The 26,743-nt window shown below is 40.7% G+C and overlaps 1 protein-coding gene and 1 non-coding gene across 6 annotated transcripts in view; one reads left to right on the forward strand and one right to left on the reverse strand.

Annotated features, from left to right (window-relative positions):
* Positions 1 to 26,743, reverse strand: part of ID2 (inhibitor of DNA binding 2) — a 414,839-nt gene that overhangs the window by 190,379 nt on the left and 197,717 nt on the right. The window lies entirely within an intron of this gene.
* TRNAT-GGU (transfer RNA threonine (anticodon GGU)) lies at positions 13,987 to 14,059 on the forward strand. Its single transcript has one exon. It is a non-coding gene; the product is annotated as a tRNA-Thr (tRNA).

The following is a 26,743-nucleotide window of genomic DNA, read 5'->3' on the forward strand; positions in this document are numbered from 1 at the left end:
CCATATCAATAGCCCTTATCCCAGTAATGGTCTTGCAATTTTGCTAGAATTCTCTGTATCTCCCAGGCCTCAATAAAATGAACCAGGGTTCTGCCCATGTTTGTGTCCTAGTCAAAAAGAGTGGTTGAAATTATTCATGGGAGATACTGCAGCTACCTTGTCTCCTGTTTGAGGCAAATTTCAAAGGACGGGAGAACTTTGTAGGTTCAATCCAAAGTTGTCAGCAGGGACATGTTAATTCTTTATTTTGTCACCATTAATAATGACATCCATGCGCTGTTGGACCTAGTGCGGTTCTGCAGGGCCGGTAAGACAGATGTTTTGCCAGACCTATGGTTCAGGACAGCAACAGTTTTTTCAAACCTGGCCTCCCTCTTCTCCCCTCTCCCCTCATGGGGTAAGGGCCCCATGGTTTTAAGGCCATTTGAAATAGTTGTAGAACCTGTTCGCTGTTTTAAATTGTTTTTATCTGACTCACAAATTTATTTATTAAATATGTTGTTCACCGCCCTGAGTCCTATACAGGGGAGGTCAGTTTATAAATCAAATCAACATTCAAAGAACAGGGCAAAATAAAATTTTGAAAAACTAGCACACCCAGCTATCTGTGTTAGTAGTGACAAGTGTTCAGTAGTGTGGATGACCTCCCCTTGCCTTTCTTGCCCCCCCCCAACCAATAAAGTAGAGGTGGTAATTTGTGACTCAGTTTGCGGATGGGGGATTCAAGTTGAGAGACAGAGCTATTTTCCAAGGCCACTGTGACAGGTTATTGACTGGCAGTGATACTAGATCATCGTCTTAAAGAAGGAAGTCTATGTGGCAAGCTTAGACTGCATGTGGGGCCCTAATGTGGTGTTCTTGGTCTTATAATTTCCTTAGGTGAAAATGCTACAAAGTCCTAAGACATCTGGGAAAGGCAGTGGGACATTTTTAAAGCCTGGTTTTTATAGCCGGTGTCAATCTGGATAGCTGGGGTCAACAGTGGTTTAACAGTTCATTTTGCATTTCATTATTATTTGCTGCCATGTTTAGTCCATGAAAATGCTTTGATCAACTCACCATGATTTATCAGTTGCAGATTTTTACTTTCTGAAATTCCTTGTACTATAGACAGGGCTTTTTTTGGTAGGAAAAGCCCAGCAGGAACTCATTTGCATATTAGGCCACACCCTGACACCAAGCCAGTCAGAACTGCATTCCTGAGTGTTCCTGCTCAAAAAAAGCCCTGACTACAGGTCTTTATTAAAACTATAAATGGCAGGTATTATCTTAGAAAAGGCTTTCATCCTTGTATGTGAGAGAAAAGGAAAAGGCCTCATCTAAGATGCTGTCTACTGCCACATCTAAAAACAAAGTGTCTTTCTTTAGGACCATTTTTCTCATATACTGGTTTATGCAGAATTAGTTAATTGACTGAAATCCATACAATCAATAAAATGTGAATTCCTGAATCAGGTAGCAGCCTTGTTTGATGGGCATATTTATTGTTCAATATTGTAACTTACTCTGAGCTAGGGATATGCAACATCTTTTCCCTTCTCTGTGAAATTTCACTGGACTTATGAAAACACTTTAAGCTCCCTTACAAATGCCTCAGGTATCTTGTCAGAGGAAGAACTTAATTCATTTCAAATTATACTTTATGCAAAAATCAGAAGACACTTATGGATGCGTGGAGGACAGACCTCTAAGAATATTAACTGGTCTCTCTTTGTTTTCCTTTAAATTCCTCCAAAGTTTAATTTGAGATAGAATGCCACATTTGTTTCAAATTTACTTTCAGCAGCAATTGTACTCTGAGTTCCCAGGGTGGAACTCAGGGTTCTTCTGACTCTCTTCAGCCAACTTGGATCCTTACCCATCTTGCACTCATGATCAGCAGCATCATGCATAGGCACTTCATGCATGCATTCACACAGTGTAAACCAGTCAATGATCATTTGGAAGTGGGGCCTGTATGCTCCTACCCATTCTCCTTCCATGTGTGGTGGGTCACCGCACAGACAGGTAATCTAGATAGGGCTAATGCCGTGCTCCATTGGAAAAAGTGTTTCTCCCTTGTGGGAAGACTTTGCAAAAGAGAGTCATATGATCCAACTTAGCTGAGGGGAGTCACAGGATCCAGCCATTTGTGTTTGTCATATCTGAGAGGTTCTGTATTGGTTCCCTGTTGCTGAGATAGAAGGACATGGTATCAAACACAGTCATTTATACATGGCTCACACTTAAAATGTATGCTGTAGTACGTCACTGATCTAACCGATAATGCTTTCAGTCATGTGCTAGTGAGTCCGATGAAATACAACAATTTGTTGCAGGTATTTCCTGGATCTTCACCAAGGTGTTTCCTATTTAAAATTCCATTCAAAATGTAGACTGTGTAGTAAATAAATAGTAATGCTTCATAACCAAACAAATGAATTACCTAATACAAATATATATTTTTTTCAGGGTGTTGGTTTCCCAGTCTTTTGTTCTTGTTGAGCAAGGAATCAAACTGATTGACAGGCTTATTGTTTTTAGCGCTTTTTGTTTTTTTTAAAAAACTTTCACTTTAGCTATTTTTAAAATTCTGAGCTAGGCAGGTTAGTGGTTTGGAAAATGTGTTTGGCAGTCTGTTAATTAAAGAATGAAACTGAAATAAAAAACAGAGTACTTTTGCACTCTTCATTTGTGGATTTCAAAGTTCTTTGCAAATATTAATTAAGCCTCATACCATCCTGCAGAGGTAGTAAGTTAAATGTTGTTATCTACATTCTGCAGGTGTGGGGGCCTGAGAAAGCAAATGGGCAGGTCTGAGCTTGCCGGTAACACAGGCTAAGAGTTAAAAATGTTCACCATTCTCAGAATATGATAGGATTGGGTACCCATGATGAAATGTTCTCTGCCCTGATGCTTACGAGAGGGTCGCAGGCAAAGCCGGGCCTCTTAGGCAGTCTAATGATGTAATATAACAGTGCCTGACAAGCGCAGACCTGGAGAAATTCTTTAGGTGTAGTACAGAAAGGAAAATTATACCGTGTGTCTCACCTATCACTGCAGCACTCTGATGGGGGAAAAGTGCAACCAATACCATATTCTCTTTCTGAAACTTCCTGACTACAGACTCTGTTCCTGACAAATCAGACTGAAATCCACCATTAGCTTGGACACAGAATGGGAAAACCATCTTAAATATGCATCCTCAAGAACAGACCCCCCCCCCCCCAAAAAAAAAGTCTGCTCTTGCAAGCCAGAGTCTTAGTGGGACTCCCTCCTTTAGGATCTTACACAAGGGGGATTTGAGGGGGAATTCCATCCCCTTGCTTTTTCTCCCTCCTTCCCTCCTCAATCCAGCCAGTGAGCCAACCCCCCCCACTACCTTTATCTTCTTGTCCGCATGCTGTTTTTTTCATATAATGTCTGCACGTGCACCAACATCATTCAATATTTTAGTGTATTTAATATGCGTTGCCCCACTAGGTTAAATATAAATGAAATTATTCTTAGTTGTACATTTGCTCACTTTGAATTCAGATGTGTTTGCAAAGAATTCTGAATTGTCTCCACTACTACATATTGGAGAAGATGATACATTGTCCTAGCTTGCAGGCTCCAAGTATCAGGTGCCAGAACTCAGGCAAGGCAGGGTTGTTCAGTTCAGGGTCAGGGATCCAGAAGTCAGGCAAAGCAGAGTTGATGGCTTGGCGTCTATTGTACCCATTGTGTCCATTCTTAACAGTCTTTCTTGGCTGTTTTTTATAGCCCCATGCCTCAGAGTCATGTTTGCAGCCAACTGATCCGAAGCAATCTTGCAACTACTACTTTTTGTTATCAGCAAGCAGCTGGCATCAGGCCAGGAGGCATGCACTTTGCCATCTTTTCTGTAGCTCTGTTCTCAGCCTCTGTCTGTGGTGCTCTAAGGGTGTGGTGATACTGGTGGGCTGGGAATGGCCAACTGAGATTATTCTGCTGAATCAGGGCTGGAGGGTGTCAGTGGCTCAGCACCAGCTGTTGGCTGTGAATCCTGGCTAGCCTGCTGCTCATTTTCCTGCTGGGCAGCTTCTGTTAACTCAAGGCTGGCTACATGGGGCTACTCTTCTTCTGAAGAATCCTCTTCTGAGAAGTCCTCACTATTGCTGAGCCCTGGCTGACCCACAACATACATTAATGTTACATAGTTGTTTCTATTAAGATGCAGTGGAACTTAAAACAAGAATGTATAAATAACCAGTTTTCCTTTCTTTTCGGGAAGTGACTTCCTTTAAGGTTTCTCCAGTAAAAAAGAGCAGAGAATACAGTTATATCACAAGCTCCCTGTTTGTGGAAATGCATCCTTGTACTCCTCCCTGAACCTTGCTAAATTTCATGGATGGAATTTGCTACTAAAGTTTTGTGGTCCTCCTGCCAAAGTTCTGAACTGCAGCACTTACTGAATGTTCTAGATGCTCAGATGCTCTTTGACAGGCACAAGATTACTCTAGGCAGCAGAGCATGATGCTATGGTTGCTAGACGCCCCCCCCCCCCCGGGGATCCTCTGCTGCCAGGCCCTGCTTCCAAGATGAACTGGCTGGTGGGAAGATTTACGTGAAGAAAGAGAAAGGCCCAGCCTCATTGTCACACCACACCAGAAGTGATATCATCACACCAGCAACATCCAGGTGACAGTCTGATTTCTTGGCAAAAACTCAATGGTAGAAGCCAGTTTAACTATAGAGTTTCCCCCCCACAAATACCAGAGTATTGCCTGGATGTCACAGCGTGACGACATAATTTCCTATGTGATGTTGGCGATGAGGTCTGGGTCTTTCACTTTCTCCAGAAAAGTTCCCCCATCCCTGTGGCTGCCAAGAGGGACCTGGAAACCCTACCTGAAGCTGGCCCAGAAGGCAGTGCAGAATTGAAAGTGTGGCTGCCAAAGAGGCCAGAAACATTTGCATCTGATATCACTTCAGTGTCTCTACATTACAGCTCCTTGGGGTCCATATATGCTCACAAATTTACCTGGCTCCTTGTGCACAACTTTACAGCAATGTTTTTCAAACCGCACAAAGCCCTTAAAATTCACATTTAAAATTTGTCCTGGTATCAAGGTTTTTTTTTTTCCAATTAAAGAAAACCTAAAGGGAGAAACCAGTCTGTAACTTCAAAGAGACAACTCTCCTTCTCTCCTCCCCTACCCTCAGAAAAGATATGTAGGAAAAAACCAGACCATATTTGCATGGGAGGCTCATGAATTATTTTCTCTCTGCACTATATTCTAATTAGCCAACAAAGAGAGAAAATCCATTTTGACCAAAGTTACACCTATTTACAGCAAAGAACTCTTCACAGCAGGGGTTTGTAGCTGAAGATGGCTGCTTCAATCTCTCTTTTCCTCCTCCAAGGCTTAATTTGAGTCATGTCCTTCAGGTTTTTATCCCTTTAAATTAAAGGGAAAACTATAACCATTGCAGGCTGTTGTATGTGTGCCAGATGTCTTTATTAGCAGAGTGAACCCAAAACACCACGAGAAGAGTGAAGCTTGCAGGATGGGTCTTTCTCCCTTTCTGCTTCTGTCCATTAAGCCTCCAGAAATTCTCTTTCTGGGGTTCAGGGGAACCTCCTGAACTTCAAGTAGAGTTCTGCAGTGGGAAAAGGGGAACTGCCAACCCACTAATGCCTCTTTGGAGTAATTGACTAACTGCATGCATATTCTTTTTCAGCATTGGTTCCAGATTATGAAGTATTGTGATCAGAGGAAGTTGATATCGAAACACGTAAATTCTACCTGGGAAACGCGTTATCAAATATACTTCTTATTCATCCTTGAGTCTTCACTACACTGCAACATTGTTGTTTTGAGAGTCTTTCAGCAATAACTTTGTTTCTCCACAGAGAGGTCTGTGTGTCGACATTGCTACACTATAGCAGCCCTTTTGGGTGGACTCTTTAAGTGACTCTGGGTTTTGTATGATTTGTAATGATTTCAATGTATTTTCATAAATTGTGAGCATGTAAAAATAGGCTTATTGCTTTAAATGCATTTATAACTTTATTACTTAGCCTTAAAGTAAATGTATCTTGGCATTGAGCTTTTGTAAGTGCTTGTGATTTATTGTTAGTCCTCAGAGACTTCTTGAGAGATTTTACATCTCTTTTGAACATGGTTCTGTCTAGGTTCTCAATCCTCTCAACAAGGCAGTGCTGTAGCTCTAGCAGTGACGATAGAGGAGGCAAAAATGAATCTGGAAAGGGCTGTGACCACCAGCCTGCTCACAGTCTTGCCCCCCCTCCCCCGCAAGCAGGGGAAGAAGTAAGGGCAGGCTCCCTTGGGGATGGGACTGTGGTGTCTGCTTGTGTCCACCTTCCTGTTTGTGGTGGTGCTTTTCTCATGCTTGCCTCATGCCAGGCAAAGGCTTCTCCAGGTTTGGGCCATGGTGGCTTCAGCTGGGGTGGTTATGGCTCCCTAGGCCTTCAACCCACTGAGTTCCCAGTAGCCTTAATGGGAATCCACCCATGTTCCAGTTGAAGACCACCTTTGGATCCCACTCTGTATATAAATTACAAAGTTGCTGTTTTTTGTATTAAGGACTCCTAAACATGATGAAGCTTTTTGGGCTTGTAAATGTATGTCGCTTTTGTTATACCTGTAGAAATCCCATTGCTGTACATTCATAACATTAATCAACCGCTGTAATTAAAAACTGCATAGAAAGAGTTAAAAGAAAGTGTTTGTGATTTAAACAAACAAATCAGAGAGACAATAAGGAGAGTGAGTGGTTTTTTCAAATATATATATTATTTACAAATATAGGTACATTGATGCATGGTTTTATACAGGGGGGTGAAACACACACACTCATTGATAACACAGGAATCAATGTCATGATTTTTATTTTTTCACCCTGCACATTGTGAGTCATTTCACTTATTCTTGCATGAAATACCACACTATAGTATTGGTGGGAGCTGCATGTGTAATTTTCATATTCCATATGCTATTTTATAAAATGTAATAAGCCATACCTTTTGCTGGATAACCATTTGTCTCTGCCTCTAGAGGTTAATGACGTAGTTTTTGATGTGTTTGTCTAGTTGGGAGCTGCCTAGCATGGGAATTAATATTTGTGCACAGGAAATTTGGCTTTCTGCACCCAAGACTGAAATTGTGCATGCGTTGTAAAGCACAAGAAAGTTGGAAAGTGATCGTGCATCAACCTCCTGTATACCCATCACTAGATTCAGAAGGCCGACACAAGTTAATTCAGAGCAGCATTTCTATTTTTCTCATATTTGGGTGCATCAGCGGTAGATGCCACCACCAGAGTGAGAGCTTTTTTGGTGGCAGCCCCTACCATCTGGAATGCTCTCCCTGAAAACATCAGGGCCCTGTGGCACTTGCCACAATTCCGCAGGGCCTGTAAGACAGAACTGTTTAAACAGGCTTTTAACATCTAATGGAGGTGACCGGTACCACACTACCCCACAGCACCAATACCCTACCCATCCCAAACAGAAATGTAATGCACTAAACAACATCTAATAACATCTTAGTAAAGAGCGCTAATCAAAAACGAATAATAATACCATCTAGGGATTAGAACTGTATAAGTCTGAGATGTTTTAAGGATTTTATTGTGATTTTATTGTAATGATTTAATTCTATGTTATTTTAAATGCTGTTAGCTGCCCTTAGCCCATGTAATAAAATAAATAAAAATAAAATTAACTGGCATGTCTGAATTCTGCCCTAGAGAGCAGGAGTTCCATTTCTGCTTTTTAAAACCACAATCTTCTTTTATTTAAAGGATTTAAAGGTTTGTGACAAGCCTCTTCTCTCTGCTTTATTCTAATGTATATCCCTTTCCTACTGTTTCCACTTCAGCTCCTTGTGCTTTGTATGGCCATTCTCTGGGTGATTTCAGGTTAAAATGAAGCAGTGTGAGTATGCATGGGAGGACCACCCAGAACTATGGAATGGGAAGGAAGTGGGTTTTTTTCACTCTTTCCCCTGCACAATTTCCCCTGAGTTCTATTGTGCCCCCTCCCAGTTATTTGCCCTCTGAGGAAAGCATAAACACAAGGTACTTAAATGTTTTCCACTGTGAGGAAAGCATCATTTATTTGGTGTAGCCAATTGGAGTTGCACTTAGTTTAAAAGAAAAACCTGCAAGAGATCTTGATTACAGCTATCCTGGGTCACTTCTAGTGCAACCCACAAACCTAGCATGTAGACAAAAGTCCTCCTTGAATTTCAATTTGATTATTACTACATAGAGGTGTGCATGGTTCTCTTTCTCCCATCTTATCCTGACAACAACCCTTGTGAAATAAGTTAGGCTGAAGGAGTCCTGGTCACTGTCAAACATTCTAACTACTACCCTTCACTGACTCTCTGCCTTTGGAAATTAGTCCTCATCCTGATACACCAAAAGCTTCCTAAGCTATTCCCCAAACAGTAGTGCATTACTCCCTTGTTTAAATAATAATACAATCGCAAGGAATTTCTCAGTTCACCTTTCCTAGTTCTTTGTTGGCAGGCTTTGCTTCTCACTTCCTGTCTTGTTTATCCTATATCTAATGAAACTGCCAATGAAGGATGTTGCACAACTGGTTAGATGCTGTGGTTGATTGCCCAAATGTGTTTCTTATTGTTGTTGTTCAGGAGCTTCCATGCAAGCAAGCTAATAGACTTTTGAAGAGCAATGGCTATGGTGGGTACAGATGTAGCAACTGCATCGTCCTCACTCTAGTCAACAAGAGAAGGCCAGGGGACTCTTCCTCAGTGACTCTGATGGGCCTGCAGTGTGAAAGGTCCAGGAACAGCCCTGTCGCCTTGCCATCCTCATTGGTCCAGCAAAATCAATAAGAGGAAACCGCAGAATAATGCAAATGTAAACACCAAGAAAGGCTAGCGATTGTAAATTACTGGCAACGCATTTAAACCACTAGAGTGTATAATTCAGAAAATGTCTTAAAAATACATTTAGCACAAAACTGATAACACGGATTTACACGTGAATTCCTATGACTTCAAACTGACTCGGCAAAAACCTGGCAAGACCAGGAAAACTCGAATAATCAGTTCAAAATATAACAGATTCCACCACAATCATTTTCACCCTTATGAGGCAATCACAGTGCCATTCTTCAGAGATTGTCAGTGGTGCAAGAGCTAAACCCCAATTCCATGACTTGATCATGGGGCTGCACGCTGGAGCCGGCCGTTTCACACTGAATGGCTTTGTCAGATGTTCACACCGGGGTCCTGCAATATTCCATTTCCCAATCTTTATAATACATTCATAGAAGTCTGTCTGTCTGTCTGTCTGTCTGTCTGTCTGTCTGTCTGTCTATCTGTCTATCTATCTATCTATCTATCTATCTATCTATCTATCTATCTATCTATCTATCTATCTATCTATCTATCTATCTATCTATCATCTATCATCTATACTGTACACTTTTAAAAACTGTTTGTTCTTCCCCAGCTCCATCGTTCCCAATGCAAGGGGACACCTGAATTGACCTTTCCCGCTTTGTCTGCCTTGTTCTCTAAGGCGAGACCTTTGTGGCAACCACCCGCTAAGCAACCAATGTGCTGCCATGGAAGCAGAGTGTATTGATGAGCAGGGAATCTGTTCTGCACCTGTTTAAGCACCAGAACAAAAAGCACAGGAGGTACTTAGCAAATGGGGGCACACCTGTGTGTGTTTGTTTGCATTGTGTGCGTGTGTGTATATTAATAAAATGTCTTATATTTAATCATGTGCTATAAGTCATTTTGGAAGTGTCAGGCTGTTTTTCAGCCTCTTGTCACCGTTGCCTGTGATGCATTTAATTAGTCCCTTCCTCCAGGTGACAAATATCAGCTGCTTCTTACGAAAAGACAGCTTCCCCCTTAAGTAAATCCCTCTGGTAAAGTGAAATACTAATTATTCCCTCCCAACTTTTTTTGCCAGGATTATTCATGGGTACAAATGTCACCACAGGATGGGACTCATAAGCCATTGTCATAAAAATCCTCCAAGCAGGGTTTCAGAACCAAACTGCTTCATATCAGACGATCAGAAGGCAAAAAAGTAAGGCTGTATTGTAGTTTATATAGTAGTCATTACCTTCGGGTTTATGCAGTAAAGTGTGTAAAGTGTGCAGTGCAGACCGCATTCTAGACAAACAAATGGACACATAACTGGAGATCTGCAGTTAATCTGTTGGCATGTCTTGCTGCATCAAAATGTATGTCTGCATATATGTTTACTGTGGGAAATGAGTACACTATTAATATGTGAAATATGATTACTCTTCATAAGATAGCAAAATCAGGTGAGACTTGTTACAGCCTAGAAATCTAGGTTTCAAAGGCCTCTGCCAGTGCTTGACTAGGATCTGGGAGACTCAGGTTCAAAATCCCCACTCTGCCGTGGAAGCTCACTGGGTAACATTGGGCCAATCCAGAGAGCACTTCGCTCTGGGTCTCAAAATCTCCTTAAGATCCCTGAACCAAAAGAGACTTGACTGTCCATCACCAGAGCCAGAGCGTTCTCAGTAATAGCCCCTGCTTTGTGGAATGCCCTCCCCGAAAACATCAGGACCCTGAAGGACCTGCCACAGTTCCACAGGGCCTGTAAAATCAAATTATTTAAACTCGCTTTTAACGGTTGAAGGGAGATAGCTATTACTCCATGGCACTGATAATCCCACTGAATTATTATAGCTGAAACAAGAACATCAGAGAAATTAGAAATGCACATCTTAGCTTTAGGATTGTAAATTGTATGAATGATTTTATTCTATAATCTGTTTTTAATGTTTATGTGGTTTAATTTGTTGTTGTTAGCCGCCCTGAGCCCGTCAGGGGAGGGTGGGATATAAATGTGATAAAATAAGTAAATAGAAATAATCATCTAAATTAAATAAATAAAGCATCTCACATTCTGTGGGCAGATGTGCAATGCATATAATGTCCTTAATTTTAACAACTTTCTGTAATGATTACATTGGTAGACAGAATTTGGGCATGGATTTTTTTCTCTTCATCTTGCAGTATTTATAGTTGTTGAAGAAAGGGAGAACATGGCAGGAAAGAGAGTGCCAGAAGAAATAACTGAAGGCCTATGTTCCAACACTATTTTTATTTTTTTGAAAAAAATTATTGAAAGTGAAGACGTGGCAGAGATCTTTAACTCATCTACAATTTCCCTGCTCCAAATGTGTTCCTGAGGCTTTTTTTCTCAGCTGTGGAAGCTCTATGGGGGAGGGAGATTTACTTTGAGGTTGTGATAGTAATATAAAGCAGGGAAATAGAGGGTGAAGAAAAGGTTAAGCACACCTCCTACACTTCTCTGCTCTCTGTTACCTGAAGCCCATAGCTGATGTACTTAAAGGAAAACGATGTTGATGTTCTATTGCATATATTTGCATATAACACATAGCTCTTCAAAGATTGGGTGAAGAAATCTTACCTCACCGTAACTGTAATGGTTATTCATTCTGGACATTCTATACCATGGTTCAGTTCTATACCATGGTTTTGCAGGTTTAAAACTAAGGCTGCCACATAATTAAATAGTTTTTACTTGATTGATTAACTGCATTTTACTGATCAGTCAATTAGATTTGCATATCCCAAACCCTCAGTTGAGCTTCCTGTTTAGCGCTGCTAATCTCTGGGTGGGGTTTGGAGATCTCCCAGAATTACAGTTGATCTCTAGACAACAGAGATCAGTTTTCCTAAAGAAAACAGCTGCTTTGGAGGGTGGACTCCAAGTCACTAAACCCCACTGAGGACCCTCCCAAGGCTCCACCCCCAAATTTCCAGGACTTTCCCAACCCTACCCTGTTTCAGAGAACTTACAATACCATAACCCAAAGAAAGTCTAGACCAAAGTAGCCTCATAAATAAACTTGTATCCCCTTTGACATTGCCTTTTGCTGACTAAACCTGACCCCACTGATAAAATCAAGCAAAGCTTTTTACTTGATTAATCTACTGATTCAACTAATTAGAGTTTGAAGTCCTACTGGAAACCTTGAAAGAAACAGCAGAATTTGGATAAAGTTATGGTGATGGAGATATAAAGCAACCCATTAGCATAACCCATAAGACTAGTGCTAACATGGTCAAATCCGAAGCTTGTTCACTTCAATCCTGGTTTCTCAGTTTTAACTGTTATTCCAGTTAATATAAAGTTAATATTCCAGTTAATATAAAGGAAATTAATATAAAGAATTTAGTAGATGTTGGTCAAGAGATAGAAATGAAATTGATGCACAAATAGTAGACAGCAGAAACCTCTGTAATCTGCACACTGTCTAAAACTTCTTAGTGCCCAATTGTACTCATAAAGCACCAAGCCAATGTCACCATATAGAATTAGCATTTATATGATCATCTAATTATGCATGCCTTTTGGATGTGTCCTGGGCTACTGAGATGAATAAAATGATAAGAATAATGATTGCCACATCCATTCTGATATTTCACTTGGGGCTCATCTATAACCATAATTTTTGCAGTACTGTTGTAACTCTAATGATATGTCTCCAGTTCTTATTGAGAAAGATCACATTTAAAATATTATAATTGTTTTCAGTACAGTAGTATTGGGGATATTGGAATGGGATGCCTTGACCCAAAAGTACAATTGTGGGTCTGGTAAAAGCTATTGCTCTCCTGATATATTCCTCTCAAGGTATATGCATGACCAATAAAGGAAGAAAAACGTTCCAGCAGGACTTTCTCGTTAACTCTTGTTGTACTATGGTTTTTTTTTTTAAATATTATCTTACTATGATAAGCACAGCATGATGCAATCCTAAAAGCTTGGGAGGGTATTGATAGATTTTTTAAAAAAATAACAACTGCCCCAGTCATTTAAGCAGTGAGAATTGAAGAAATGTTATAAAGTCCTCACTCAGTGTTGTTATTTCAGACACCAAATTTAAAAGGCCTCACAATACTTTCAAAAAATTGCCAGGCTTGGTTGTTGTTGGTATTTCAGAAATTCTGGTGAAGTGCTAATGATGCAAGGTGATCACAAGGAATGGTCATAGGCAGGGCTTTTTGGTAGAAAAAGCCCAGCAGGAATTCATTTGTATATTAAGCCACACCCCCTGGCATCACCATTGTTTCACACAGGGCTTTTTGGGCAGAAAAAGCCCAGCAGGAACTTATTTGCACATTAGGCCACACCCCCGACACCAAGCCAGCCAGAACTGCGTTTCTGTGCATTCCTGCTCAAAAAAAGCTCTGGGGGACATTCATTTTTTAGCCATAAGAACATAAGAGGAGCCATGTTGGATCTGGCCAATGGTCCATCCAGTCCAACACTCTTTGTCACACAGTGGTCAAAAACCAGGTGCCATCAGGTGGCCCACCAGTGAGGTCAGAACTCCAGAAACCCTCCCACTGTCCCCCCTCCCAAGCACCAAGAATGCAGAGCATCACTGCCCCAGCAGAGTGTTCCATCTGTATCTTGTGGCTAATAGCCACTGATGGACTTCTGCTACATATATTTATCCAATCCCCTCTTGAAGCTATCTATGCTTACAGCTGCCACCACTTCTTGGGGTGATGAATTCCACATGTTAATTACTCTTCGTGTGAAGAAATAATTCCGTTTATCTGTTCTAAGCTTATTGCTTATTAATTTAATTGAGTACCCATGAGTTATTGAATTGTGAGAAAGGCTGAAAAGTTGTTTTTTCTCTACCTTTTCTATCCCATGCACAATTTTGTAAACCTCTATCATGTTACCCCTCAGTTGACATTTCTCCAAGCTAAGGAGTCCTAACCTCTTTAACCTTTCTTCATAGGAAAGGTGTTCCATGCCCTTAATGGTTTTAGTTGCCCTTTCAGAGAGTTATCTGCTAAGACTCCAAGATGTCCCTCCTGGTCAGCTAATACTAGTTACTGCCATAGGAAGGAATCTGAAGGCATTTTTCATTTGATAACAAACATTGGATTTCCACCAACCTCACATGTAGTATGATAGTCTATAACGTACTAATAATAAGGGGGGGGGGATGGTGGCTCAGTGGTAGAGCATCTGCTTGGTAAGCAGAAGGTCCCAGGTTCAATCCCTGGCATCTCCAAAAAAGGGCCCAGGCAAATAGGTGTGAAAAACCACAGCTTGAGACCTTGGAGAGCCGCTGCCAGTCTGAGTAGACAATACTGACTTTGATGGACCAAGGGTCTGATTCAAATGGTTTTATTTCATTCACACGTTACATTTCTAGGTGTACACTTCACAATCATAATGGCCCCAATCCAGTTAGTCAATGGCTTTACATACATATGTAAATGCTATCAAGTTCAACCACCTTATGGCAACCCCAGCAAGGGACATTAAAGGCAAGTGAGAAGCAGAGAAGGTTTGTGATTGCCTTCCTCTGCAGAGTCTTCCTTGGTGGTCTCCCATTGAAGTACCAACCCTCCATAGTTTTAGAGATCTGATTAGATCAGGGAATACCATGCTTGCTTGCCTCCATCCGTCAATGGCTTTAGATGGGAATAACTCTGCATAGGATTTTGTTGTTAATCTTCTAAAGTTATCTGACTTGTAAAGAATAACTCTGTATATGGGATTTGGAATAGGTAATTTGGAGCGAGAGAAAGTAGGTGTGAACTCTTCACAATGCCATGTCTCTGTTAGAAACTGATTCCCTTAAGCAGTTATTTGCTTCCAATTGACAAATGAATTATTAGCTTCAGATCAGCCATGTAGGTAGCAGCTCAGAGAGAAGAGGAAGCATTTTACTTACCTCTGTTACTGTAGCTTCTCTCTAACTTGATCCATCTCCATCATGGCTGTTTTTTAAGGCTTCAGAATATATTATTTATTTTATGGATTTGCATCCTGCCCTTCCCGCAAGCAGACTCAGGGTGGCCTCCATCATAGAATCACAACATTAAAATAACAGCATTACAATTTACAGATTAAAATACAGCTAACAGAGAAGGCCCTGACAGAGAAATCCTATGTAGAGTTGCTCCAGTTGAAGCACACTAATTTCATCAGAATTTAGTTATAACCATAATTAATTGGATGGAGCCAATATTTGGAGTAGCCATGAGGTGTGTTCTTGTACACACTTACACTTCACCCTTTTAGCAATATGCTTTTAAAAAATACATAAAATATGCCTCAATCAATATGAGAGACCATAGTGTGATTTGAATGAAGGCTGTGTTGTCCCAAGTCACTTTAAAAAAATCCATATTAATCTTTTCTTGAATTTCCACAGAAACTTCCTGGTTGGTCTTGATTCATGTTTTGGGAAATGCTTGTGTTAGTTGGAGATCAATAGAGCAAAATAATCTTTCATGAATCATTCTTTATTGTTATTATTGGCTTGTTTGCTATTATGATTCTCCGGAGGATAATCAAAAATAAAAATCTGTCTTTGCTTACGAAGACTGTGGCAGTGAAATCTTCTTGACTCAGGACTGGATACTTGCCTTACAATGACATCGATGGTATATTACATAATCTGTTATTGTGCTGTGTTCTGAGAGTATGACACTAATGAGGAAGAGAGTGACATCACTGGACATAGGGTAGATGTGCCTTCCAACTTCTCCCTCCCAGGCAGGTACCTGCTTCCAATTCAAAGATGAAACCTCTGACTGAAAGTTACTGAGGTGAACAGAATCCATGTGAGCGTGAAAGCTTCCAAACTGGCATACGCGCTGGGTATCCAATCATTCTAATTATTTCCAAGTAATTTAGCATATCTCTAATTATAATATGAGGTCATCTTAATTAGAATGACATAAAATAATGTTTAATTAGACACAATCCCCTTTTTCAGATCCTCATCATGGATTCTAGTGGAAAAAAAACCTTTGGCTTCTCTTGTGGAGAGCTTTTTATTTGTAATTTACAATTTTTTTTGGTAATTAATTTCTTTTTAACAAACAAGGCAAATCAAGCCATTTGAATCTAATTAATGTTTCTTCCTTGGCTTGTCATTCTCTGCCTGCTCCTCCCCCCTTTTATGTCTAGGTTGTTCTAATTTATTCATGTTTGTTTGCATAATGGCTTTCAGCTCAAGGCTGGCTGGAGACAGTCTCTGTTCTGCCCTATACACTTCTCTGCTGCAGATATTAAAATGACAACAGCTAAGGTTGCCCGCTTCTTCTCTTTTCTTTTTGCCGGGAGCCAGAATTTTAAAGCAAGAACTCATGCGTACATAGGAAGAGCACTCCTGGATCAAACCAGTGGTCCACCGGTTGCTGTGGAGGGCCAACAAACATAGCATAGAAGCAGAGGCCTCCCCCTGTTGTGCTTCCTAGCACTGGTATTCAAAGGTTTACTGCCTCTGAACATGGAGGTTCTATTTATTCACCATAGGTAGTAGCCACTGGTTGACAATTAAATACCAGATTAATTACTATAATATATGGGTTCAACGCAAGGAAGAGGCGAGGTGGTAGTGATCATAGCTCTTTTATTAGATACAGCATAGTACAGGGCTGCACTAAAAGACTGAGGAACTGGGCCAACAGGGCCAACTTATATACACTCAGGGTTCCCGCGCAAGCATGCTATTGGACCATTCAAACCAGCAGGGGGGCCATGATTGGAGCAGGGCAGCAGGGATTTGGATCCTGCTGTCCATTGTTCCTGAGTCCCCAAGCTCTGTCCTACAGGATCCAATGAGCCAGGCAAGAACGCCATTACTTATTCACATTAAGATCACATATACAACAATTACCAAAGTAATTAATGAAAAATGTACAGCCTAGAGGCAGAGGCCACCCCCAGTGTTGCTTCCTAGTACTGGTATTCAGAGGTTGACTACCTCTAAATGTGGAGGTTCCCTTTAGCCACTCTTGCTAATAGCTAGCTACTGGTGGACCAAATCTTCTTGAATCTGTCTGATCTTCTTTAAAGCTAGCTATGCTCATGGCCATCACTATGTCCACTGGCAGACACTTCTACAATTTAATAACTCATTGAGTAAAGGAATATTTCCTTTTGTCTGTCCTGAATCATAGAGTTTGAAGTAGGGTTGCCAATCCCCAGGTGGGGGCAGGGGATCCCCCAGTCTGGAGGCCCTCCCCCCACTTCAGGGTCATCAGAAAGTGGTGGGGGGAGGGAAATGTCTGCTGGGATCTCTATTATTCCCTATGGAGACTGACTCCCATAGGAAATAATGGAGACTCAATTAGCAGGTATCTGGGGCTCTGGGGGGCTGTTTTTTGAGGTAGAGGAACCAGATTTTCTGTATTGCATCTGGTGCCACTCCCCAAAATACCCCCCAAGTTTCAGAAATATTAAGCCAGGGGATCCAATTCTATGAGCCCCAAAAGAAGGTGGCCCTATCCTTCATAATTTCCAATGGAGGGAAGGCATTTAAAATGTGTGCAGTCCCTTTAAATGTGATGGCCAGAACTCCCTTTGAAGTTCAGTGATGCTTGTCACAACCTTTGTCCTGGCTCCACCCCCAAAGTTCCCAGATATTTCTTGAATTGGACTTGGCAACCCTAGTTTGAAGAGGCCATCCAGGTCATCTAGTCCAAGCTTCTGCTCAATGCAGAATCACCCTAGAGCATCCCTGACAAGTGTTTGTACAGCTGCTGCTTAAATACTGCCACTCAGTGGGAGCTCACAGCTTCCCATGGCAGCCAATTCTACTGTTGAACAACTCTTACTATATAAAAGTTTTTCCTAGTATCCAGCTGGTATCCTTCCTCCCTTAATTTAAACCCATTATTGCGAATCTTATCCTCTGCTGCCAGCAGGAATAGCTCCCTGCCCTCCTCTAAGTGACAGCCCTTCAAATACATCAAGAGAACAATTATGTCCCCCCCCCCCTCAGCCTCCTCTTCTCCAGACTGAAGATTCCCAAGTCCATCAGTCTTTCATCGTAGGGCTTGGTCTCCAGGCCCCTGTTCACCTTTGTTGCTCTCCGCTACATCTGCCCTATTCTGCCCACATCCTTCTTGAAATGAAGCCTCTGGAACCACACACATTACTCCACTGGACACCTCCCTCTGTTCAGATGAAATGCCATTGACAACTACTCTGAGTGTCGTTTTCCAACCAGTTTCCTATTCACCTAGCTATCGTGGGTCCAGTCCACAGTCCTCTAGTTTACCTACCAGAACATCATGGGGAACTCTGTTAAAAGCTTTACTGACATCTAGGTAAAGAACATCAACAGCATTCCCTCAATCCAGTAAACTTGTCACTTGAACAAAGAAGGAAATGAGGTTGGTCTGGCAGGACCTATTAGGGAGAAATCTGAGTTCCCTGGATCACCAAATTGTCCTTTAGGTGCTTGCAGATTGATCCTTTTAAAATCTGCTTCAGTATCTTCCATGAGGCAGAGATTAGACTAACTGGCCTGTAGTTTCCTGGGTCATCCTTCCTCCCTTTTTTGAAAATTGGGATAACATCAGCCCTCCTCCAGACTTGGGGCACATCTTCCATCCTCCAAGGGATCTGGAAGATGATAGACAAAGGCCCTGCAAGCTTTCTAGAAAGTCCTTTGGACACTCTTGGGTGCATACCATCTGGCCAGGGGAATTTGTACTCATTCAATGCGGCTCGGTGCTTCTACCTCGTTGTCCATGTCAACCAGCAGCCCAAATGCTGTGCTTTGCCTACTTGCATATCTAGATGAATCTGTACTCTTCTTCAGGGAAAAAACTGAGCCAAAATAGGAGTTGAACCTTTCTGCTTCCTCTCTGTCCTCTGTCAGAGTTTCTCCATTTCCACCAAACACTGGGCTCAATGCCTCTTTTATCTTATGTTTGTTCCTCACATATCTGAAGAGATTTTTGTGTTGTAGCAAGCCTCCCTGGCCAGCTTTAGCTCTCTGTGATGGCCTCTTTGGCCTCTTTGATGGCTGACCTACAGTACCTAGCAACCTGCAGATATTCTTTAGAGGTATGTCCTTGCCTACAGGGCTTTTTTCACATATTGGGCCACACCCCCTGATGTGTGTTTTGCACAGGGATTTGTTGTAGAGAAAGCCCAGCAGGAATTCATTTGCATATTAGGCACATCTTGACACCAAGCCAGCCAGAACTGCATTCCTGTGTGTTCCTGCTCAACCCCCCCCCCCCCCCCGTTGCCTCTGTTTCTTTAACATTTCCTTTTCCTCTCTTAACACATCACAGAGGATAGTATTGCCTATCAATTGCAATGGGTGTCCCTGAGTGTTTTGGGAGAGGGAGAAAACATTGTCTCTGCCACTGTCTCTCGTCACACCTAATTAAAAAAAAAAACTCTTATCATGTCCTTTTTTCAAAAACTTAATGTCCTCCTTTTTTCGAAAACTGAATACTCCTCTCATCCCTTACATTTAGACTCACATATATGTAGCCACAGAACACACATGCAATAAAAGGCCACTGTACCACAACCTCTGCAGGCTTCCATCTGCACAGAGATACGGAAAATGCTTTTTAAATGTATGTTGTATATGCAGTCAGGCACCCGAGCAGATATCTCAAATTTTAAAAAGTTTTATTAGTTTCAGAAAAAATAGAGGTAGGGAATAGAGGGAATAGAGAGCATAATACATATTAACCTTATTCTGCATCAGATATCTCATCCATGGTAGGAAGATCAGGCACATTTAGAGGGCAGAGCTGACCCTGACTCCACATCTATGCATACAGCTGAACATGGAACAAATACCTACATAGGGCAGGGCTTTTTTTTGTAGCAAGAACTCCTTTGTGTATGAGGCCACACACCCCTGATGTAGCCAATCCTCCTGAAGCGTACAGCAGGCCCTGCACTAAGAGACTTGTAAGCTCCAGGAGGATTGGCTACATTAGGGGTGTGTGGCCCAGGCCTCGGATTCAGTGGAAGCTCACAGGAGCACAGCTCCTGAACCTTTCTGAGAGTTCCACTTCCTCCTTTTGAGAGTTCCACCTCCTTGTCCTTTGAATAGTATGGGCAGCTGCATAACAATCCCTGGATGAGCTCCACCACCTATTTTTCTACAAAATGACCCCTGGTGTGGCCTAACATGCAAGGGAATTCCTGCTACAAAAAAGCCCTAGGGGTAATGTACAATTTGGGTAGTGTGTTGTTCATTGTACTAGGTAGACTGTAAAACTTGCAAGTGTTCAAAAGTGGGAGGCAGCTGGGAGCAGCATAATGAAGCCTGGCCATTAGAAGACACCATGAACCTTCAGCATTTTATAAAGTTGCATTTATTTTGAATTTAGTGGCATTTATCAATTGTAGCCTTCATTCTTGTGGGGGAAGTATCTTCAGAACTGGTTTAGTGTCATTGAGCCTCGCAGTCTGAAAGTGGGTGAATTAATAGAAGGGACTCTGGGAGATCCATGATTGGATTGCCCCAGTGTCTTTTAGGGTCAAATTACAACTCCATACAGCCAGGATTTGGATCAGGGTCACATGGAAATGGGGAGGGTTAACTCTTTTCCCTCTACATGTTTTTGTAAATCAGAACTGAGGTGCCTGTATTGTTGTCCTTTAGAAAGAAAAGATGGTCAAAAGACATGATTCTGTTAAGGGGCTAAAAGCAGAATGGGAGGGCAGTTTCTGTGAGTGAAGCCATGCAGAATGGAAATGTAAAACCCCTCACTTTAAAAGAGCTACAACAGTCCAGGATCTCCATCATGTCTAGTATGAGCCTCTCTGAGTCTCTTCCTTTTCTTTCCTGTGCTATGGAGAGCAGCTTCTTAAATTATAGAATACCATCTACAGAATGCTTTTTGCATTCCAAAAATGAGCTACACAAAACATGTAAAATGTAATGATATGTTTTCAGAGTGGTAGGGATTACATAATTGACTCTAATTATGAGGGAATTAAAATTTATTTTGTGCTTTACACATTCAGACAGTGTCTCATTTCAAGGGTTTCTGAGAGTTCTACATACATGTGTGTCTTGAATTACTCAGAGAAAGTGAAAATGTGAAAATGGAATTTTACTAAAACGACTGGAATATATTTTGCCAACAAGATAAATCAGGATTAGGCAGAACATACTTTCCTTCAACAGCTGTCTCTGTTAAAGCATGCATATGATAGTAGAATAATCAGAGAGGAGAAATTATCAAATTATCTGAGAACGATTCCTGTTTCATAAGAGTGTATGGAATGGTACAGTTAAAAATCAGCCAATGATATACCAGTGTGTGTCAATCCAATGGTTTCTCCTAGAATATTAGGGTTGTCTCTAGTATTCTAAAAAGAATAAAGATCTGGGTGATAGGAGGCTAATCACCTACAGAAAGTGACAAGGGATGAAATGCTAGGGCTAATTCACAAATTAAACTTTTAAATTGGGACTTTCCTACTTTCCCCTACTGCTGTAGCCCCCTGACCCCTCCCCCATAAGGAACAAATTGGTAGAAATCAGTGCCCCCTCTTCTGCACACAGAAGTGCTGTTCCATCATAGGTACTCTGTGGTTGTTTATGCCACTTGGACTGGATGGCATATATTCAAGAATTTTTAAGAAAATCAGATCTGAAACGGTTGATCTCAGAATAACTTTGCTAAAATTAGCCTTCTTAACATAAATTTAAATGTTAGTCAATGTATCACTTTTTTTTAAAAGAGCCATCTAAGAGTGGGAGGGCGAATCAAGAAATTGCTTGGAATATGTTATTGTTACAAGTCTGGCGGAAAACACTGCTAAAACTAGAATGATTAGACATATAGAAAAACAAGAGTTGCAGCACAGCTTTTGCAAAGATAAGTCCTTGATCCTAACATAAATCTTTTGTAATTTTTTGAATGCTGACAAATATTTAAATATGTTTGTCTGGTAAAAGTTGTATGGTTGGACTGCTGGTCTGCAAAAGGCTTCCAAGTAAATTTAGCAGCCATAGGATTAACAGGTCTTTTTCTAGACTGGTAGCCCAGCTCAGAAGGGTAGCTCCAAAGGATACCATGATGGTATTGAAAACCAAGGAGAAGTCCAGGTGAATCAACAGAGTTGCACTCCCTCTGTCTTTCTTACAGTGCAGGCTATCTACCAGGGTGACTAAGGCTGTTTCAATCTTATAACCAGGTCTAAAAACAGACTGGAAAGAATGTCAACAATTAGCTTCATTCAGGAAAGCTTGAAGGTGTTCTGTTCAATCACCTTGCTTGGGAACAGAACATTTAAGACTCGATGATAATTATTGAGATCTCCTGGGTCAAGGCCAGGGTAGGCTTCTTGAGAAGTGGACACACCACAGCCTGCGATAACCACCCCTTCTCTTAAGGAAGCATCAGCTACTTCTCAAACCTAGTCAGCCTCCTGGCTCTGGAAGTTTTAAGTGAACAGGAAGGGTCATACAAGTAGGTGGTTGGTCTTAGACTTCCAAGGATCCTGCCCACATTCTCAAACCGAATAGACTGAAAAGTACCCCAAACAATTGGACAGTTTGGCACCCTGGCTCCATCTGACCCTGTCACTGCTAGAGTCTAAACTGGAATGGAGATATTTTTATCTGCAAAGCACTGAGCAAAATGGTCACAGTGGACCACCCAGCAGTTCACAGATCCCAAGAGACCTCTGACTTGCCGGAATAGTTATGGTGGCCTATACTGTGCAGATGTAACAGTGGCAGCTATCGCCATCATGGATTATAGTTTAAAACAACTTTTTTGCCCATGTTTTATCAGATTTGGCCCACTTAGTGGATTTATAAACTCACCTTTGTCCCAGATAACTGGATCCTAAGTTGAGTAATAACAACAAAAACTGTACAAAAGCATTTTATCTTTTTTTCTTGCTTAAATCCTGACAGCTGTTCTAAAGATTCAACTTGAATTTTCTCCATATTTTTCATTAAAATTTTTGTCTTAGACACATTCAGTTTGAAACCAGATACTTCTCCAAATTCTCATAGCCTTTGCTTCAGAGGGACTATCGAAGAGATGGGTTGTTCCAAGATAAATACTAAATCGTCCGCAAACGCCAAAGACTTAAATTCCACGTTATTAATTCTGGTTCCTTGAATTTTGTTGTCTTCTCTAATCTTCTTTATTAAAGGTTCTAACGTCAAGATAAAAAGCAATGGGGATAACGGGCATCCCTGTCTAGTGCCTTGTATTTCTACTAAATCAGACATCACTCCATTAAAACTCACTCTCGCATTCTGCTTCGAGTAAATCGCTTCGACCATTCTGCGGTACCTATCACCACAACCAATCGCATCCAATGTCACTTTGGTGAAATTCCAATTAACATTGTCAAAAGCCTTTTCTGCATCCACAAAAATAGCAGCAAATTCTTTGTCCGGGTGATCTCTGTAATATTCAATCACATTTTAAAGTAGCCTCACATTCTGATTCATTAGTCGTCCTGGGACGAAACCTGTTTGATCCTCATGAATTAAGTCGGTAATCACTTTTTTCAATCTATTCGCTAAAATTGTTGCAAAAATCTTATAATCACTATTTAAAAGTGAAATTGGTCTATAATTTTTAATTTCTGATGGGTCGGTGCCTTCTTTGTGAATGAGAGTAATAAGCGCTTCTTTCCAAGAATCTGGAGTCTCGCCTGAATGATAGACATTCTCAATTACCTTCTTAAAGGGCAACAATAACAAATCTTCAAAGGCTCTAAAAAACTCAATCGGAAGTCCATCTGGACCTGGGGTCTTGTTGCTTTTTTGGGTTTTAATTACATCAACCAATTCCTGCATTGAGATTGGGCTCTCCAAACTTGCTTGCTGTTCCCTTGTTAATTGTTTCATTTCGACTCCTTTAATATAATTTTCTTGCTTGAATTGTTCAATCTCTTGCTTTTTGTACAGATTCCTATAAAAGTTTTGAATAATATCTTTCATTTGAAAATTTTGAAACACCTCCTCCTTGGCATCATTTTTCAACATTTTTATGATCTTCTTCTCCTTTTCCTTCCTTAATTTGTAAGCCAACCATCTACTCACTTTGTTAGCATTTTCAAAATAGTTTTGTCTTGTCCATTTTAGTTTTTTCTCCATTTCTTCTGCTAAAAGAATATTTATCTGATGTTGGATAAAAGTAATTCTGGCCTTCACCTCTCTTGGATTCCCAGTTTTCTGTTGTTTCTCATAGAATTTCAATTTTGTTACAAGTTCATTGTAAGATTTTCTTTGTTCTCTCTTCCTCCTCTTTAAGTAACGGATGGCGACTCCTCTAACGAAGGCCTTGAATGCGTCCCAAATAACTGGGATCTTCGTGTCTTTCTCCAAGTTGAGTTTAAAAAATTCCTGAATCTCTTTTTTTAGCTACTTCCAAAAATTGAGTTTCTTTTAAAATTTGCAAATTGAGAGACCATCGAGGATTTCTTGATTGCTCCTGTAGAGATAACAAAATTGGGTTGTGATCAGCGTATGACTGAGGGAGGATGTCAACTTGGTTAACTGACAAAATCATACTCAGGGATACCCAGGTCATATCTATTCTGGACCAAGATTTATGTGAATGTGAATAAAAAGTAAAATCTGTCGTGTTCGGGTTCTTTGTTCTCCAGGCATCTACTAAGTTTAATTCTTCAGCCAGCTTCAAAAAAGAATTAGGTAGGTGGACTTCCTGTTTGGCTGGAAGACAGTCTGCAGCTCCCTAACAGAGGGGGATTTTATTGTCACTGTTCAGGGTATTAAAGACCCCTGATAAGGTCTATGCTCATTAACCCTAGGCAAGGGTTAACCCAAGACGACTTATCTTCCTTTAATGCTGTTGATATCGAACTGGAGCAGTCAGGGAGCTGACTCCTTCATTTCTTGATGTCCGGCAATGGAATGTCAACCATCGTCTGCAGTGACTCTAAAGTGACTTCGGTCACTTAAGGCTGTCGGAATCCAAGCACGCTAGAAGGACTGATTTTAATTGCAAGAAAATAGCAGCCGGGGGAGTTGAGAACATCTAAAAGGTAGACTCATCATTCTTATCTTCACTCTGAGAGACTTTGAATATAGTTTAAACACTGAGTGGATTAATAACAGACGAAGGCAAAGCATAATTGAATGAAAAAAAACTTTTACCTTGTTAAGCTGAGCTCTGTGGCTTTGGATGTGAACAACAGCAAAAAAAAAAAAAAAACCTTTCAAGATAAGAGTGAAAGTTGGCAATGGGAGGCTGGTGACGCAGAAGAAAGAAAAGAGAGTTGCCGTGTATATATGCCCATAAACTGCAGAACCTAGAATGAACTGAGCTGAGTGGGGGCACAGCAGGAAAAGAATTCAGCTTGGGAAAACTGAACGCCGTAAAAACAATTGCCTTCAAAGATATTTTGGAGAAAGGACATATTGTTGTGAATTTTTGTGGTTGCGGTTTCTTCATGCAGCTCAAAAAACTGCGAGATTAGACACGAGATCAGTCTAAGCTGTGACAGGAAGTGAAACTAAAAGGGGCTGGACAATAAATCAGAGCCTATAAGGACAACAAGAGCTGTGACATCCGACCTTTGAACTAGGAAGGAATTGAGTCCAAGACTCAGATCAAGAAAGACGAAGAGAGACCTCTCTAGGCTGGAACTGTACCATAGAGAAATAACGATTGCCATTTTAAAAGGGAGAAAAACTGTCAAAATTGTTAAAATTCAATATCTTTGCTCAGGAAGAAGGGAGAAAAACGAAATTAGTCTCATCTGAAAGAACTGGCTCTAAGCTATTGGATTGGATGCTAAATTTTATGTGGGGATTTTTTTAAGGTTTGGTGATTTTTTATATGTCAGTAGAAAGAACAACACGTGCAAGAGCCCAATCATTTGACAAGATGCAGGCTCAATTTGACGCTCTGGAGGCAAAAATGTTAAAAGCTATGGACAAATTGCATTTGGCAATAAAAAAAGATATTAAAAAAGAAGTTGGAGACCTTAAGAAGGAGATAGAGAATTTTAAGGAAGAGACTCAAAATAAAGTGAAAGAGGTAGAGATGAAAGTGGATACACAGGCCTCTGCCTTGCTAAAAATTCAAGAAAAGGTCATAATACACGACTGTAAGTTGCTGGAGTCACAAGTGCGTCTAAGAGGGGTACCTGAAAAAGAAGACACAGACTTAAAAGGCTATATGGTGGATATCATCACTGAGTACATAGAAGAAGACCCTGACAGATTTAAGAGTATGTTGGAGGGTGCCTACAGAGTCAACTCAGTTTATGCGAAAAATAAAGGTCTGCCAAGAGACATCGTCATAAGATTAAGATCAAAAGAAGTGGCAGAGAAAATTTTGAGGAAAGGGTACCAAAAAGCCTGGGCAATAGAAGGGAGCAGAGTTAAAATAATGAAAGAGTTACCAAGAGAAGTGATCAGCGATAGGAAAAAGTACAAGAAGCTAACCGATCAGTTGCGTGCAGAGGGCACAAGATATAGATGGATAATACCAGAGGGTCTTGGATTTGAACAAAATGGCAAAAGGATTACAATAAGAAGCGAACAAGAGATGCATAGCTTTTTTGAAGAAAATAAAGAACCAACATCATAATGGAGTACAAATTACTATCTTGGAATATAAATGGACTAAATTCACCACAGAAAAGAAGGAGAACATTTCATTGGATTAAAAAGCAAAAATGTAATATAATTTGTTTACAGGAAGTTCATATACAACGCAAGGACAGTAAATTTTTGTGGAATAGAAATTTGGGGTTGGAATTTTTTTCACTAGCAGAGCAAAAGAAAAGAGGGGTGGTTTTTTACATTAAAGAACAACTTGACCCAAAATTAATCTTTAAAGACAAAGAAGGAAGATACATTGCTGTTGAGGTGACGATAGAGGCGAAAAAAACGTTACTACTAGGACTCTATGCACCCAATGGAGCGAAAGACAAATTCTTTAAAGACATAAATAGACAAATG

Source organism: Heteronotia binoei, chromosome 1 (genome assembly GCF_032191835.1).
Source record: "Heteronotia binoei isolate CCM8104 ecotype False Entrance Well chromosome 1, APGP_CSIRO_Hbin_v1, whole genome shotgun sequence".
In the NCBI taxonomy this organism is placed as follows: domain Eukaryota; kingdom Metazoa; phylum Chordata; class Lepidosauria; order Squamata; family Gekkonidae; genus Heteronotia; species Heteronotia binoei.